At 46.0% G+C, this 14,336-nt stretch overlaps 1 long non-coding RNA gene across 1 annotated transcript; it reads left to right on the top strand.

Moving 5' to 3' along the window:
* Positions 1-6,336: 6,336 nt before the first annotated feature.
* On the top strand, positions 6,337-12,186 carry LOC134478478 (uncharacterized). Its single transcript, XR_010051102.1, has 3 exons — positions 6,337-7,723; positions 8,622-8,772; positions 10,162-12,186. It is a non-coding gene; the product is annotated as an uncharacterized LOC134478478 (long non-coding RNA).
* The last annotated feature ends 2,150 nt before the right edge of the window (positions 12,187-14,336 follow it).

The following is a 14,336-nucleotide window of genomic DNA, read 5'->3' as shown; positions in this document are numbered from 1 at the left end:
ATATTCTCCCACTTTGTACCTGCCTTGTGACTTTGCCTGTAAAACGTCCTTGGAGAGAGGACCTCAGCGGCAACCCACTTGGGCTCCTTGGTGTCTCAGGAGCTACGCCTGTTACCATTCCTACTCCTACTCTATAAAGAAAAACCTCCAAAGAAAGAAAGAAAAGATACAAAATGAAGGCAGAAGGCCACGCCTCATCCTGGTTTTTACCCACTGCGCAGTCCCCAAAGATCCTGTTAGAGACAGGCACATCCCCGGCTTCCTTGGAACTTGAATAATACGTCCCAGTCAATCTGTTTCCCCTTTTTTTTTAGACTAATGAAGGGCAGGGCAGGAGTAGAACAAAGTCAACAATAAATCCTGAAGTCTTACCCTAACATTTTCTGATGGAAGTACACGGGAAAGCCCTTCAGGCAACAGATCAGTGATTTGAGCACTGAAAACTGCAATTTAACTCCAACTCTAAGCCAGCTGTGATTAGAACAGAGCTCCAGTGATATTTTTAATAATTAACGAAGTTCTTGTTCACTAGGATTGTGTCCTTTTCATTCTCCCCTCACTCTCACTTCGTTGATCTTAAGAAAATAAAATGAAATGAAAAACAAAAAATACCTAGCAGTGGACACTTTAACTACTGGATTATTTGTGAGCTTTCACAAACCCAGTGGTGCGTATGAAACTGCAGACCCAGGAGCCTGAGCGGTTAAAATCCTCATTATTGCTTAGCTTGTGTTCCTTCTCCCTCAGCCTCCGGCAGCTTGGAAGGCTCTGCCCTACTCAAAGGCCTGCCTTTTCCCTGGCAGATTCATCACGCGCAAAGGAGTCCTTTGCGACCCATTAAACCTCCAGACGCAGGCTGCCTAATGGGGTGCTCAGTCTTAGTGTCACTCTCGGCAGATGGGCAGTTCTGATTCTGAAGTTCACATGAGGTGCAGAAGACCGAGACACTCTTACAGGGGAGGAACGGAGTCAAAGAAGCTGTGTGGTAGGCACAAAGATTTTATATAAAGCCACGAGAATGAAGATTGCGATACTGAAACAAGATAGGAAACAGACCAGTGGAAGAGGTCACAGCCGCAGGGCGGGCTTGTGGGTGAGCATGCGACCTATGACAAAGGTACTACCGTACACCAGTGATAAAGATACAAGAAAAAATTAATGGTACTAGGCAGTTTTGATTGTCATATGTAAAAAGGCAAAGCTTGAAAGCTGTCTTACACCAACCATAAAAGTCAATTCTGAAAGAAATTCTAAAGATCAAATCTCTTAAAAATAGCACTTTCATAAGAAATTATTTTATAACACTGTGTTAGGGAAGGATTTTTTAAACAGATCGTGAATACAGTAGTTATAAAGGGAGACATGGATAAATGTTCATTAAAATTAAGAACTTCGGTTTATCAAAAGAGGAGAGCCGTGCATTGGGAGTAAATGTATAGAATATGTGTAATGAACAAAGGCCTCAGATCTATAATATGTAAATAACTCCTATAAACAAATAGTAAAAAGCCGGGAGTGGTGGCTCATGCCTGTAATCCCAGCACTCGGGAGGCTGAGGCAAAAGGATCATTGTGAGTTTGAGACTAGCCTGGGCTACAAAGTGAGCCCAAGGTCGGCCTGAACTGCACAGCGAGACCCTGTCTCAAAAAGACAAAAAAAAAAAAAAGGAAAACATAGTCTAAGGGGAAAATAGGTAGACGATCTAGCCAGGTGATTTATGAAGAAGATATCCAGATGGTGTTTGGCTTTCTTAGTAATCTTGTAAATGAAAATTAAAATCACAAGGAGACCCCCTCCCTGCATCCTCCAGAATAGCTAATACAGACAGGGTTGACAGCGCTAGGTGTGGAAACCCCAGTGCCTTGTTTGATGAGAAGCAATAGTAACCCTCACTGTGAGAGGCTGGCTGTAGTATTGGGTGCTATGTGCCGAACTGGAATATTAACATATTCCAGGACTCAGGTATTTTACTCCTACGGTAACAGACATGACCATGTGTATGAGCCAAGAGTCATGTACCTGAGTATGTGTAGATGCACCATTTGTGGTAGGAAAAAAGCTCAAAGAAGATTTTTGATTTCTAGTTTGCAAATGGTCACTTCTACCCTCAAAACACGAACAAAGATAGGCTGTAAGTCCAAATTCTTAGGTCTGTCAGAGAACTGACAAACTGCTGCCCCTAAAATTGGAGAGGCAGGTGAAGGCTTCATGAAAATTCTACAGCTTTCATGAAAAAAAACTGTCAGAACTAATAAATGACAGGATACTAAATCAAGAGGTAAAAATCAGTAGCATATCTGTATAGTAACAACGAGCTATGCAAAAAAGAAATTAAAAAACCAATACTACTTACAATAACATAAAAATTAAAATACTACTTACAATAACATAAAAGTTAAAATCCTTAGAATGAATTTTATCCAAAGAAGATATACACAGAAAGCTATGAAAGAAATTAAAATGAAAAGATATCCTATGTTCATGGATAAGAATTAGTACTGTTAGAATGTCCATACTATCCAAAATGATCTATAGACTCAATGCCATCCCTGTCAACATTACAATGACATTTTTTACAGGAACGGAAGAGACCACTGTAACATTCATGTAAATAACAAAAAAGCTCAAGAAACCAAGGCAATGCTGAATGCAAAGAACAAAGCTGGAACCATGACACTTCCTGATCCCCAAATTTATTATAAATCCATCAAAATCAAAACAACATGGACTGGCATAAAAATAGACGCATAGATAACTGGAGCAGAATAGAGAGTCCAGAAATAAACCCAGGCATATATGGTGTTATAGTTTGATTGCAAAATTTCTCTCAAAAGACTCCTATGATGGGGGCTTCAGGGTACAGAAGGTGCCCCCAGTCTGTACACCTGTGTGTTACTTGCCCAGGTAACAAACTGTGGTCGTGGCTACAGCTGCGGTTACAGTTCCTGTTACTGTTGTCCCTTAGAATCTGCTGGTCACTGTGATGCATAAGTGGTCATTGTAATGCATATTGTGAGAACCAATCTCCAATTGATAACCATTCTGCCTCTACTTCCTGCTTGCTGATCTCAAATAAGCCACAGACCGCCAGAGATCAGGGCCTGATATTTTGGCAATGATCTTGATCACTGTCCATCGATGTAAACAAATCTGCCTCCAAGTCTTGGGTGTGGGGTTGGTATTTCTGCCTGCCATAGCATCAGAAGGTGTTATGGATTAAGAACTGGTGGTCAATTTAACACCAGCTGGATTACATCAGCATGCTCTGAGTGAAGACGCTCCACCTGAGGAAAGTTGCCAGCATAAATAGGTGGAGAAGGAGAAGGAGGGCGTTAAGGCGTTAGGTGTTGTTGCATTGAGGCATTGTGGGTTCTCCTATGTGTTGCTGTTTGAGCCATTGGTTCTCTTGGAGAAGCTTTGGTCCTCATATTGAGCATTGCTTCCTGGCTCAGGAGGGAAAGATGTGTGCCACTTAGTCTCCAGAATGAACTCGTCACGCTGGCTTCCAAGGCATGTACTCAACTGTGCTCATTGTCGAAGGATCTCAGAGCCTCTGTGTCACTGAAAATGGCTGTGGTGCCTTTCAGGACAGCCCTGGTCTTTGTTGTGAATGTGACTTCTAGGCTCCAGCATAGAACCCTCATCCCACCAGCACAGCTCCTTCACCATGCTGGCACAGACTTTCTGGCTTCCACTGCTAACCTTTGGGCCTTCCTGGAGTGTATCCGTAAAAGAGACTGGCGTGAGTCCTTCTTGTGGGCTCTGGACCTCCAGGTGGACTCGTGGGAGACAGTGTCATGAGTTCTGGGTTTTCATCTGGACTCGTGGGACATTGCTGTGGGAGTTAGGCCCCTGACTAAATATTCTGTGTCTTTGGTGTTGTGGATAGATTTCCTGCATTTTCACGGGTTAACTCCCGGTGACGATTATAAAAATATTATAAACTCCATGTCCTGATCCTAATTGTTCTCTGTGTACAACCCCTGACTACAACAGAAGGCGACTGGATCATGAGGACTCTAATATCATCAGTGGAGTCACACTTCGTAGGTTTATAATTTGATGTCATTGTTGGAGATGATGCAAATTTAGAAGGTGGGGTGTGGTTGAAGGGAGTGGACCACAGGGCGTGACTTTGTGGACTGTATCCTGTCTCTGGATCTGGCCTCTTAAGCTGTCTCATCCTCTCTGCTTTCTGGCTGTCATGAGGTCCTCACAACCACCCTCCATGATATCTGTGCCTTGTCAGTGAGCCAGCTGACCGCAGACCTCACATCCCCCTCTACACAGGAGAATTGTTACATCCGCATGGAACAGTGCTTATCCCTGGGGCTGAGACAGCAAGCACAAACCACGTTCTTATCAAAGGACAGGGTTTTTATGAGGAAACAAAAGCAGGCTTGTTTTTCTATTGTTTGAGTTTATAATCAGAGGCTTAGCACACTTTCCACGAAGAACTAAATCTTTAATGCAAAGAATTTCTCCTTCCTTTGAGTTTGTTTTGTGTTGTGCTTTGATGGTGCACAGAAGGTGATGCCCCTGAGCTCTTGTTGGGTGGACACATGTTGTGAAAGCCTCACACAGAGGGGCTGCTGGAGATGTGACCTATGGGGACCAGTTCTCTTTTACTGCCTAACCACATATGACAGAGTATTGGAGAAAAACAAGTTCAAAGGAAAAAAGGTTTTGTGGAGCACTAGCTAACCAGGGAGAGGTCATTTGGGCCTCCATTTGGCCCTTCATCAGACTCATGTACTCTGCTTCCAAATGAGCTGTTTCAGAAACTCAGAGCTAAAAGCCCCTAACGCCCTTTCCTTATTAACAAGCACGACTATGATGCTGCCACCTGCCCCTGATGCTGGACCTCATAGGAAGGAAGTCACCTCTACAGACTCTAGAGAAGACAGACCATCCAGCCCTACTCCCTTCTCTTGTCTCTTTCCCACGTGTTTGATCTATTGCTCCACCAGCTTGAGGTCCCATAAAGGAGGCCTGGTTCTCCCCAGCTGGGTCCCCAGGGGGCCGTTCCCTCTTGCAGCCCACAGTTCTCCCTTTCAAGGAGCGCTGCCTCCCCTGCTCACAGACCTCCCTTTGCCTCGCAATCTGCTTTGTGGGTTCTCATGAAACTTTCTTCTCCACACTTTACTTTGGTCTTGCGCCTGCATTTCTGGCCTCTGCATTGCCATGTCATGTGGCAAGTTGGTTCTGGTTCTGGGTTCCAGAGATTCCAACTCATGGTCTTTGACACTGTTACTTTGTGTCTTGTGGTGACAAAGTACATACATCATGGGGACAGCATATGGCAGAGTGGTCTGTTTACCTCACTGTGAATGGAGGCAAAGAGTGGGAGGAGCTAGGTGCCCAAACCCCTCTGGGACATGGTTCCAGGTCACTGAATCCCTTCCGGGGCATGGCTCCAGGTCACCAAATCCTGTCTAGGGTATGACCTCACTTCCTCCAACTGGACCCCATCTCTGACAGTGTCCACTAGTCTGACAGTGTCCACAGTGTCTGACAGTGTCCCAGTAGCACTAGAGTCTGGTGCCCAGCCTTTAACACATTGGCTGTTGGGGACATTTGTGACCCAAACCATAATATAGCAAGGGTGCATTTTCCTCTGTCTGCTGTTTGGTTTGGTTTATTTGTTATTTTTGAAGAGAAAAATTTGTGTCCAAAGAGAAAGTTCTGGAGATGCCTCAGGGATGCTGATGAGAGTGATTCCCAAACTCTCACGCATGTAATGAAACACCTTAGCAGCAATCCAGACCTGGGTTTTGGGTTACATCATTTCACAGGACCTGGTTCCGTAATCCCCCAATGACCGAGGCTTTTTCTGTTTGAGAGGTTTCCCTGGAAGACCTGGGTGTGTTACTACTTTTATCAGTTTAAAAACAAACAATGCACTTCAAGGGTTTCTGTTTCTGGAGTTTTAAAAATCAGCAAGTGGGAAATGAAGAGCATTTGGGAAGTACTGATGGTACAGCCATGAGACTAGACGAGGACACACAATCCATTTATTAAAGACATGAAAATGCTGGGTTTTCCTCTGACAGGTACAGGTTTCCCTCTCGAGAGGTTTTGTCTCCTGCTCCGAGTGTACTGCAAAGCCCCACAGGGCCAGTTAAAGTGAGGGTCTGGGGGCGGTGCTGTGTGCACCCTGTCTTGTGTCATGTCGGACTCGCCTGATGTCACTTGCCGGAGCTAGCCTGGGCCCAGCAGGTGGGCAGATCCTGCCCCGTGATCGGAGAGCAGCAGAGGAGCCCGCTGCTTGCCTTGGTCCCATGATGGAGCAGTGCTTTTCAGTTTTAGAAACTATCGTCTCTGATTTCTGTTGAATACAAACTTCTAGGACAGAAAGACATTCAGAGTCTTTCCAGGGTTTCCTAGCGACCATCTGAGGGGACAGAGCAGGTGACCGACCTTTGCTCTGGGGAGGACTGGTCACTGCAGGGTGGGAGCCGAGAGGGCAGGAAGCTGGCGTCTCCGGGGCTTCCCGGAGCCCACACAGTTCCCAGTGACAGCGCCTCCTGCTCGGCTGTGACATTAACCAGAGGAGCTGGGTGAGGCGTGCATGTGTCACCGCCTGAAACTGCTTGGCAGTTTACTTCTGGGATTTAATTTTTTCTTTCTCAACTACTTTGTAACTGATTTCACCTTTCGCCTCCCTTCCCTGCCAGTCACTGCTCTTTTTTGGGAATCATTTCAGGAACGAGATGGGGGTGGTTTTCTGCAAAAGTGTTTGCCACAGTTTTCTTCCACTCTGAAGAAAAGGTGAATCTTTTCACCGCCTGGCTATTATTCCTTCCCTTTCTCGGTTCTTGTTCTGCTTCTTGCAGGCGTTTTCTGCTCCTTCTTCTCCTTCTCCTCCTCCTCCTCTTCCTCTTCCTCTTCCCCCTTTTCTTTTATTAAGCATAGGAAAATTTACTGGGGAGAAGGACTAGGGATAGAGGTACTGCTGAGACTGGAGGGTCCCAGATGGCTTGCCCCTTCCTTCCGTTTCTGCTCTGTTCTCATTTTTGTTGTATTTTACGTTTCAGTTCAGCCACTTGTGTGAGGAGTGGGTACAAGGGTCCCTGCCACAGACACACAATGCACTGTGACGCTGGTGTCTGAAAACATCAGGCCGCTTAACTGCACTGAAATGAAGAGCGGACTTGGCCTTGCCTGGGCTGCCGGCCTGGGCCACAGCAGCCTTTCTGAAGCCCCGAGGTTCCCGTGCAGTGTGGCAGTCAGATGGTGCCCAGCTCTGTCCCCATTCTGCCTCCTGAGACTGTCGTGTGCAGAGACTGTCTTGTAAAGAGATCAACGTGCCACCATGCCACCAGAAGGAGTTTGTTAGCCAGCACTGGCAAACGTGCTTGCTTCCATCTCCTGTGGACCTCATAGGTGCAGATCTGGAGAAAATTGAGCGTGTACCAGAAATGGCTTTCACTGTTGAAAACGTCCCCTTCGCATTTTGGTTAGTCTTTTTTAGTTAAAAAGGAATGTTTAATCGTGGTTGGTTACTACACAGGTCCATAGCCTGGAGGCTCCCGTTGGACTCCTCATCGCTGTGTAACCCGGCAGCTCTGGTGGACACTCCGAATCTCTTTCCTCTTCCTCTGTCCAGTGGGGAGGAGCTGCTGGTGCACTGCGGGCCAGAGCCCCGGGAGCAATCTACTTCCAGCTCGAGAGCACAGCCAGGGGGCTCACCTGAGCGCCATGTTATTCATTTCCTCCCATGGTGAGTGGATGCAAATGATCAATACTTGCAGCATATGCAGTGCATATGATAGATAAATTAGTAAGAAAATATCACTAATAGTAAAATGTCAAGAATAATAGTAAAAAGTATTGAAGTTTAATAAGAACATAAAAAAGCTTTTAAAATGAATGAATATGAAACCATATTTTTTATTTTAAAAACAAAAGATAGAAGTGATACAGAAATTTTAAAAAATAGGAAATTAACACTAGTTAACATACTGCATATTGTTGTCTTAGAACCTGTTGTTCAGATTTGGGCATGAAAAAATGATCATACAATGTGAGCACAAACTTCTTTTTGATGTACTAACAGATTGGTAGTGTAGTTATTGATGTTGTATATGCATATGTACACACATGTATATGTACACCTATATACGTGTAATCTTTTCCCTTCTCTCTTTTTTCCTTTCCCCTATCCCAGTTGTTCCTTTCTTTTGAACAATTTCTTTCCCTTACATTTTCATGATATCTATTATATATTTTGGATCTTATTACTCATCAACTTTTTTTTACATTAGGGAGACAATATGATATTTACATATGTCAACCTGAGTTATTTCACTTACGAATATGGTGTCTAGTTGCATCTGTTTACCTATAACAGCCTCAAGTTTATCCTTCTTTATGGCTGATTTATACTCCACTGTATAAAAACACCACATCTTTTTTATCCATTCCATGGTTGATGGGCATTTGGATTGTTTCCAAGATTTAGCTGTGACAAATTGTGCTGCTATAAACATGGGTGCACATATATTGCTGTAGTATGATGTTTTTAATTCTTCTGGGAAGATACCCAGAAGGGGAATAGTTGGGTTGAATGGGACCTCCGATCCTAGTTTTTGGAGAACTCACTACACTGATTTCCACAGTGGCTGCATCAGTCTACACTCCCACCAACAGTGGAGAAGGGTCCTACTGCCTTGTCAGCATTTGTTATGGGCTGGTTTCTTGATGGCAGCTAATCTTTCTGGAGTGATATGGAATCTCAATGTTGTTTTAATTCTGGAATGACCAGTGATGGTGAGCATTTCTTCATGTATTTATTTGCCATTTGTATTTCTTCACCTGTGAAGTGCATGTTCACCTCATATGCCCATTTTTGGATTTGGCCTTTGAATTTGGGGGTTTGATGGACTAGCAGCGGTGGAAAATACTCCTGCCTTGTCAGTAAGGCGCCGGGTCGAGGGCCTCCCTGCTGCTGAGTGTGGTGGGCGCAGCCACAGGAGGTGCCTGGGAGGTCCGTCTGGCCATGGACGATGACAGCTTGGAATCCGCGCACCCACTCTCCCCCATGACGATTCCCCCTGGCTCACTCATCCTAGCGTAACCCTACAGACCCTGCAGGACAGAGTCCCAGACCATTTGGGGCAGCATCTTTCAGTCCTCCTCACCGTCCGTGCAGAGCCGCTCCGCCCGCCCTCTGCTCCAAAGCATGACTATTGGGGCTCGAGCATGGCCTTGGCAGCGAGGGCGCGTCTCCTGCCCTGGATCCTGTGAGCGTGCAGGTCTGGGGACAGAGGACCTGTGCTTTCCTTCAGGAGCGAACATTACTGGCCTGTCACGGCCGCTGTGGAACTCTGCAGACGGGGCCTCACCACATGTGCCCCATGGCCCCCCAACATGTGCACAGCACGGGTGTCGCTGCCACCCTGTCCAGCACCAGCAGGCACAGAGGCTGGGAGGGCCCAGCACGCCTTTGTTTCCCTTTTTAGCCATTCATGGAAGCTTCCAGTTCCCGGGGACAGCAGCCTCTGCCCCCCTTTCTTCCCTCCCTTTAGAGCTCAGGCCTGGAGCCTGGTGTCCACCTGGGGACCCCAAGCGACCACTGAAGCGTAGGCTCAGTCATGATTCGTAGTGCGTACTAGTGCAAGTGTGTGGAGCACAGCGTGGTTGTATTGTGGATTTTTTTTCCCCAAGAGGCAACATTTGAGCTACCCTGGTGGCCTCTGCCTGGGGTCACGCTTCTGTGCAGGCTAAAGCTGGAAGGGTCAGGAGCTCAAGGCCAGCCTGGGTGACACAGTGAGACCCTGTAAAACAAGACAGCATTTGGAATTAGACGCTCATTTGCATACCCTTTACATTCATTTACATACCAACCTCCTGAGGCTGACTCCACTCTTCTGTGAATTCGAAGAATTTGTGCAGCTAAGCACTTCTGTAGCCCAACCTGGCATTAGGGGAATTACGCACATGAAGTGCTGAATAGATGTGCAGTCATAATCATGTCATTGTGAAGCGTGCGGGCCACGCATCCCCGCAGCTGGCAGATGCCGCTATGGCCCTGCTCCTTTGTCCTGGGATGATGTCTCGATTACCAAATTCTAAGGAAATGGTCCCTAATAGATGCTGCGTTAACCAGGCCCCTCAAGAAGAAAAGAACTTAATATTTATTTTCTCTTTATTTTAAAGGTACTGCCACTAATGCTGCCACCAGTATTGTTCCACATTTATTTCTCTGTGTGATAAGACACCTGGACAGTTGGCTGATGAAGGGAAGGTGGAAAGGGGCAGGATGAAGGTGACACAAAGGTTCCCTGACGGTTTTGCAGTGTACAACTGTGCAACTGCGCGTGCCTGTCTCTGAGGCTACCTTTCCTTCTTTGTCCCTTTTCTTATCTTTATCCTGTGGTGTAGTCAGGGGTTCTAAGGAGAATAATTAGAATCAGGACACAGAAATTACATCATTATTTTATGATGGTCACACAGAGTTTAACACAAGAAAGTGCAGGAAAACTGTCCACAACACCAAAGACCCGGAATATTCAGCCAAAGGCCTGAATCCCACAGCAATGTCCTGCATGAGTCCAGATGGAAACCTAGAGCCCATGATAATGCCTCCCAGGAGTCCAACTGGAGGTCTAGAGCCCTCGAGAAGGACTCACACCAGTCTGTTTTATGGATCCGTGCTGGGACCCAAAGGTCAGTAGTGGAAGCTAGAAAGTCTATGAACTGGACACTGGAGCCGAGAAGTCACACTCAAAACAGACCAGGGCTGTCCTGAAAAGCACCACAGCCATCCTCAGTAACACGGAGGCCCCGAGCTCCTCCGATGATAAGCACAGTCAAGTGTATGTCAGGAAGCCAGTGTGAGGCGTTCATCCTGGAGAGTAAGCAGCACACGTCTTTCCCTCTGGAGCCGGGAAGCAATACTTGATGTAAGGACCAGAGCTCCCCGAAAAGTGAAGCATAGCCACCCTCACCAACAAGATCCGAGCTTCTCTGATGACAATGGTCAAACTCACACTGGCGAAGGTAGGCATGACGAGCTCCTCCAGAACCAACAGCTCACACAGCAACGTTTAGAGAAACCCACAATGCTTAGCCTCTCCTTCTCCACATCTCTGTTTGTGCTGGCAACTTTCCCCAGGTGGAGCATCTATGCCCAGTGCCATTCTGATTTAATTCAGCTGGTGTTAAGCTGACCACCAGTTTCTAATCCATAACATCCTGAAATGACCGGACCTCATCCAATTTTCACTGCGAAGGGAAAATCCAGGGAAGACAGCATCTCTGTCCTCATTAATGCTTACCTGGTGTCCATCCCCATGCTGGGGGTTTCGCTGGACCCCAGGCTGTCCTGGACTTCCCTGAAGCACCGTGCCTATCGCCTGTCTGTAGTGCCAACTTTCAGTAGTCCTTGGGGGAATTTTACTTCCTTTAGGCCTGGCATGGTGCCGTCCTCAAGTTGTACAGAGCCCTTGACATTTGTGTTCTTTAGCACCGCCTAAAAATACTGATCTTCCTTGATCTGAGAGTAGCTCAACATTTGCACCTTTTATTTCCGTTACTGCTAATCCACTTATGCCAGATTTCAGTACACACCCCACTCAAAGGTCACCTTCCTTGAATTGTGGGGTAATAGATTTGGAAGATTCTCCATATTCTTTTCTGCCCTCTAAGTGCTAGGAAACATTCATTTGAACAGACTCCTTCATCTCCCGCCTCCCGTCAGCCCCCTGCAGGACAGTCACTGAGAATCAGGGCACAGAGGCTAGGGGTGAGGTCCAGCAGAGTGGCAGGGCTGTCCCCCATGTCTCCAGCACAAGTGAGACCAAGGCAGCCTGGGATTCTGTTTGTCTTAGTACCAGGACCTAGAATCAGCCTCTTGGCTGCGTCCTAGACGGTGAACAGCTTGGGATTTTGGAGTCCCCGCTTGTGGGAAACCCTGTAAGTGGCTGCCACCTTATTCTATCTGCAGGCAGCATCACCTTAACCCCTTCTAGGAGTTCAGTGTGAAGGTTAAGCAGCTCCTTGCCTAGCCTGTTTGGCCCATTCAAGGATTGGCGGGAAACTGAAAATTAGAATGAACCTATAACCCTCAGCCTTGCCACTGTTGCTAAGTTACCTGCTGATGTCTCAGAACCCAACTCCCTCCTCCCCCAATACCCTATATATTTGTTACTCTTTCTTTGAATAAACGAGACGTGATCAGAATCCTGTCTTGTCTCCATTCTTTGTGTCTCTTGTCCCTTCTCATCCCCACCCCCCTCTAGCATCTACATTGACTCATCCAAGGGCCGGGACACCCCCTTCTGGCTGAAATCTGTTCCCAGACCCCCCCCCCCATGACCACTGCACCCAGTGGCCCGTCCCATCTCTGACATCCACGCACCTGCAGCCTTCATCCGGGTCGTTTGATGGCTGGAGCCACGACAGACCACAGTGAGTTCATGGTGTGCCGATGCCTCCTATCTCATCCCTGCTGGTCTTCAAGGGATCATGGGACACACTGAGAACAGAGTCCTTCAGGACTAGGCACAGCTCAGGAGCCGTCCTCCTGAGGGGCACCTTGCTCATTGGAAACTGCGCAGCTGGGAGTCTTCTGCCACCAAAGGGCCTGCAGTCCTGGAGATATTTGCTTCCTGCAGAGGAAGCCACTTTATATAAATCCAAAAGTGTACCAAACAGGTGAAATAGCTTATTAAACAAACAGATAAAAATGATGAAATCTTTACAAAATATGTGTCCACATGCACATATCTACTGTGTATATATTTACGTCATATGTATTTATATATTTCAAAAACTAAGCAGAAGTGGGAGAGAGACCATCATGGAATGATGACATTTATGACAGGTGATACACGCAGGTTTGAAATTTTTTCTTCAAAGCACTTCTCAGTCTACGCATAGGCCAGGCAGACAGAAAACTCCATTTCATCTGTGGCACTGAAGAATGTATCTAGGGGCTTGGCAGAGAAGATAGAAACTTAGAGGAGAAATTCTGAAAGAAAGGCAGGCACAAAGAGGCAAATCAAGATATGTATGTAAATTCTTTTTTTTTTTTTTTTGTCTTTTTCCTTTTTATCGATACTGGGGATCGAACTCACAACTGCCTGCTTGCAGGGCAGGTGCTTGTGCTGCTGAGCTAAATCCCCAGCCCCTGTATGTAAATTCTTTCCAGTAATTGGTGGCAGCCAGAGGAGTTTTGAATTAGGCAGACAGAGCAGTCCCTGGGGTCCCACCCTAAATACCACACTGGAAGCTCCCGGGAGCTCCATGGCTCGATGTGAATTTCAGCTGCTCCCTCTGTGGGGTAGAGGTGGACCGTATTTGAATCCATGTGAGTTCACCTTCTGCTAGAAAAATATCAACATCCTTTTAAGAAATACAATGGCACACAGAATTTCTGTAAATGTCATTAACAATTTCCAGTACACAATAAAGCAATCTCAAGATGTTTGAAGACATGAGGATATTTATTCCATACACAGGAAAAAGCAGGCAATAGAAGGAGACCCTTAACACACACAGTTAGCGGACAAGAATTATTTATTTGTTACCAACACAAATACAATGGTCTCCTCTAATGACTCTTTAATTCTAAGCTGGTAGTCTATGATAGAGACAGTTGGTCTCTATCGTACTCCAGGCTTTAATTTCTTCTAATTTAAGCCCTATTCACTAATTTATACCATAGACCAATTTTAAAAAATCTTTCTTATGCACTCCCTTTCTTATACATAAAGGGGAGTGTGTTTCATTTCTGTGTATAGAAGAACTCATAATTTATGAGATCTTTTAATGAGTCTTCCCCATTCCCGCATCCTGTAAGGGTAGGAGGTCCTGGATCACAGGACCAAAGATGTCACAGTGCACATCCAAGTCTGCCAGGGAGCCAAAGTAAAGGTATGGTGTCCTGTAAGACACAATTCTATAAACTAATACCATAGGGGGAGAAGCCTCGAGACTTAACATGTTTATAACATTTTCGATGATCATGATTCTACATTATCATTTCTTTTATCTCTTCTCACTATTTTTTTTGGTACCAGGAATTGAACTCAGGACTTGCACTTGCCAGGTAGGTGCTTTCACCACTGAGCTATATTCCCAGCCCGGACTCACTCACTCATGGGATACCGGCACCCCAACGCTCAGCACCTCCTCCCGCACTTCAGCACCCCCTGGCTGTTCTGGCTGTTCAGAAACATACCCAGTACTCGGCTTGACTTCTTCCTAAAAATGAGTGATTCCACTGAAATACACATTTTATTTTTATTTAAGGGATGATATGGAATTTGCTCTTTCTTAAAAACGTGTTTCTAGAACTCTGGATTTACAATTACTTGCGTGTACCAAAG

Source organism: Cavia porcellus, unplaced genomic scaffold, assembly GCF_034190915.1.
Source record: "Cavia porcellus strain 051 isolate PalLab524CR breed Dunkin Hartley unplaced genomic scaffold, mCavPor4.1 scaffold_13, whole genome shotgun sequence".
Lineage (NCBI taxonomy): Eukaryota > Metazoa > Chordata > Mammalia > Rodentia > Caviidae > Cavia > Cavia porcellus.
The sequence above is the reverse complement of the archived record's forward strand: the minus strand, read 5'-3'. Positions and strand labels throughout refer to the sequence as shown.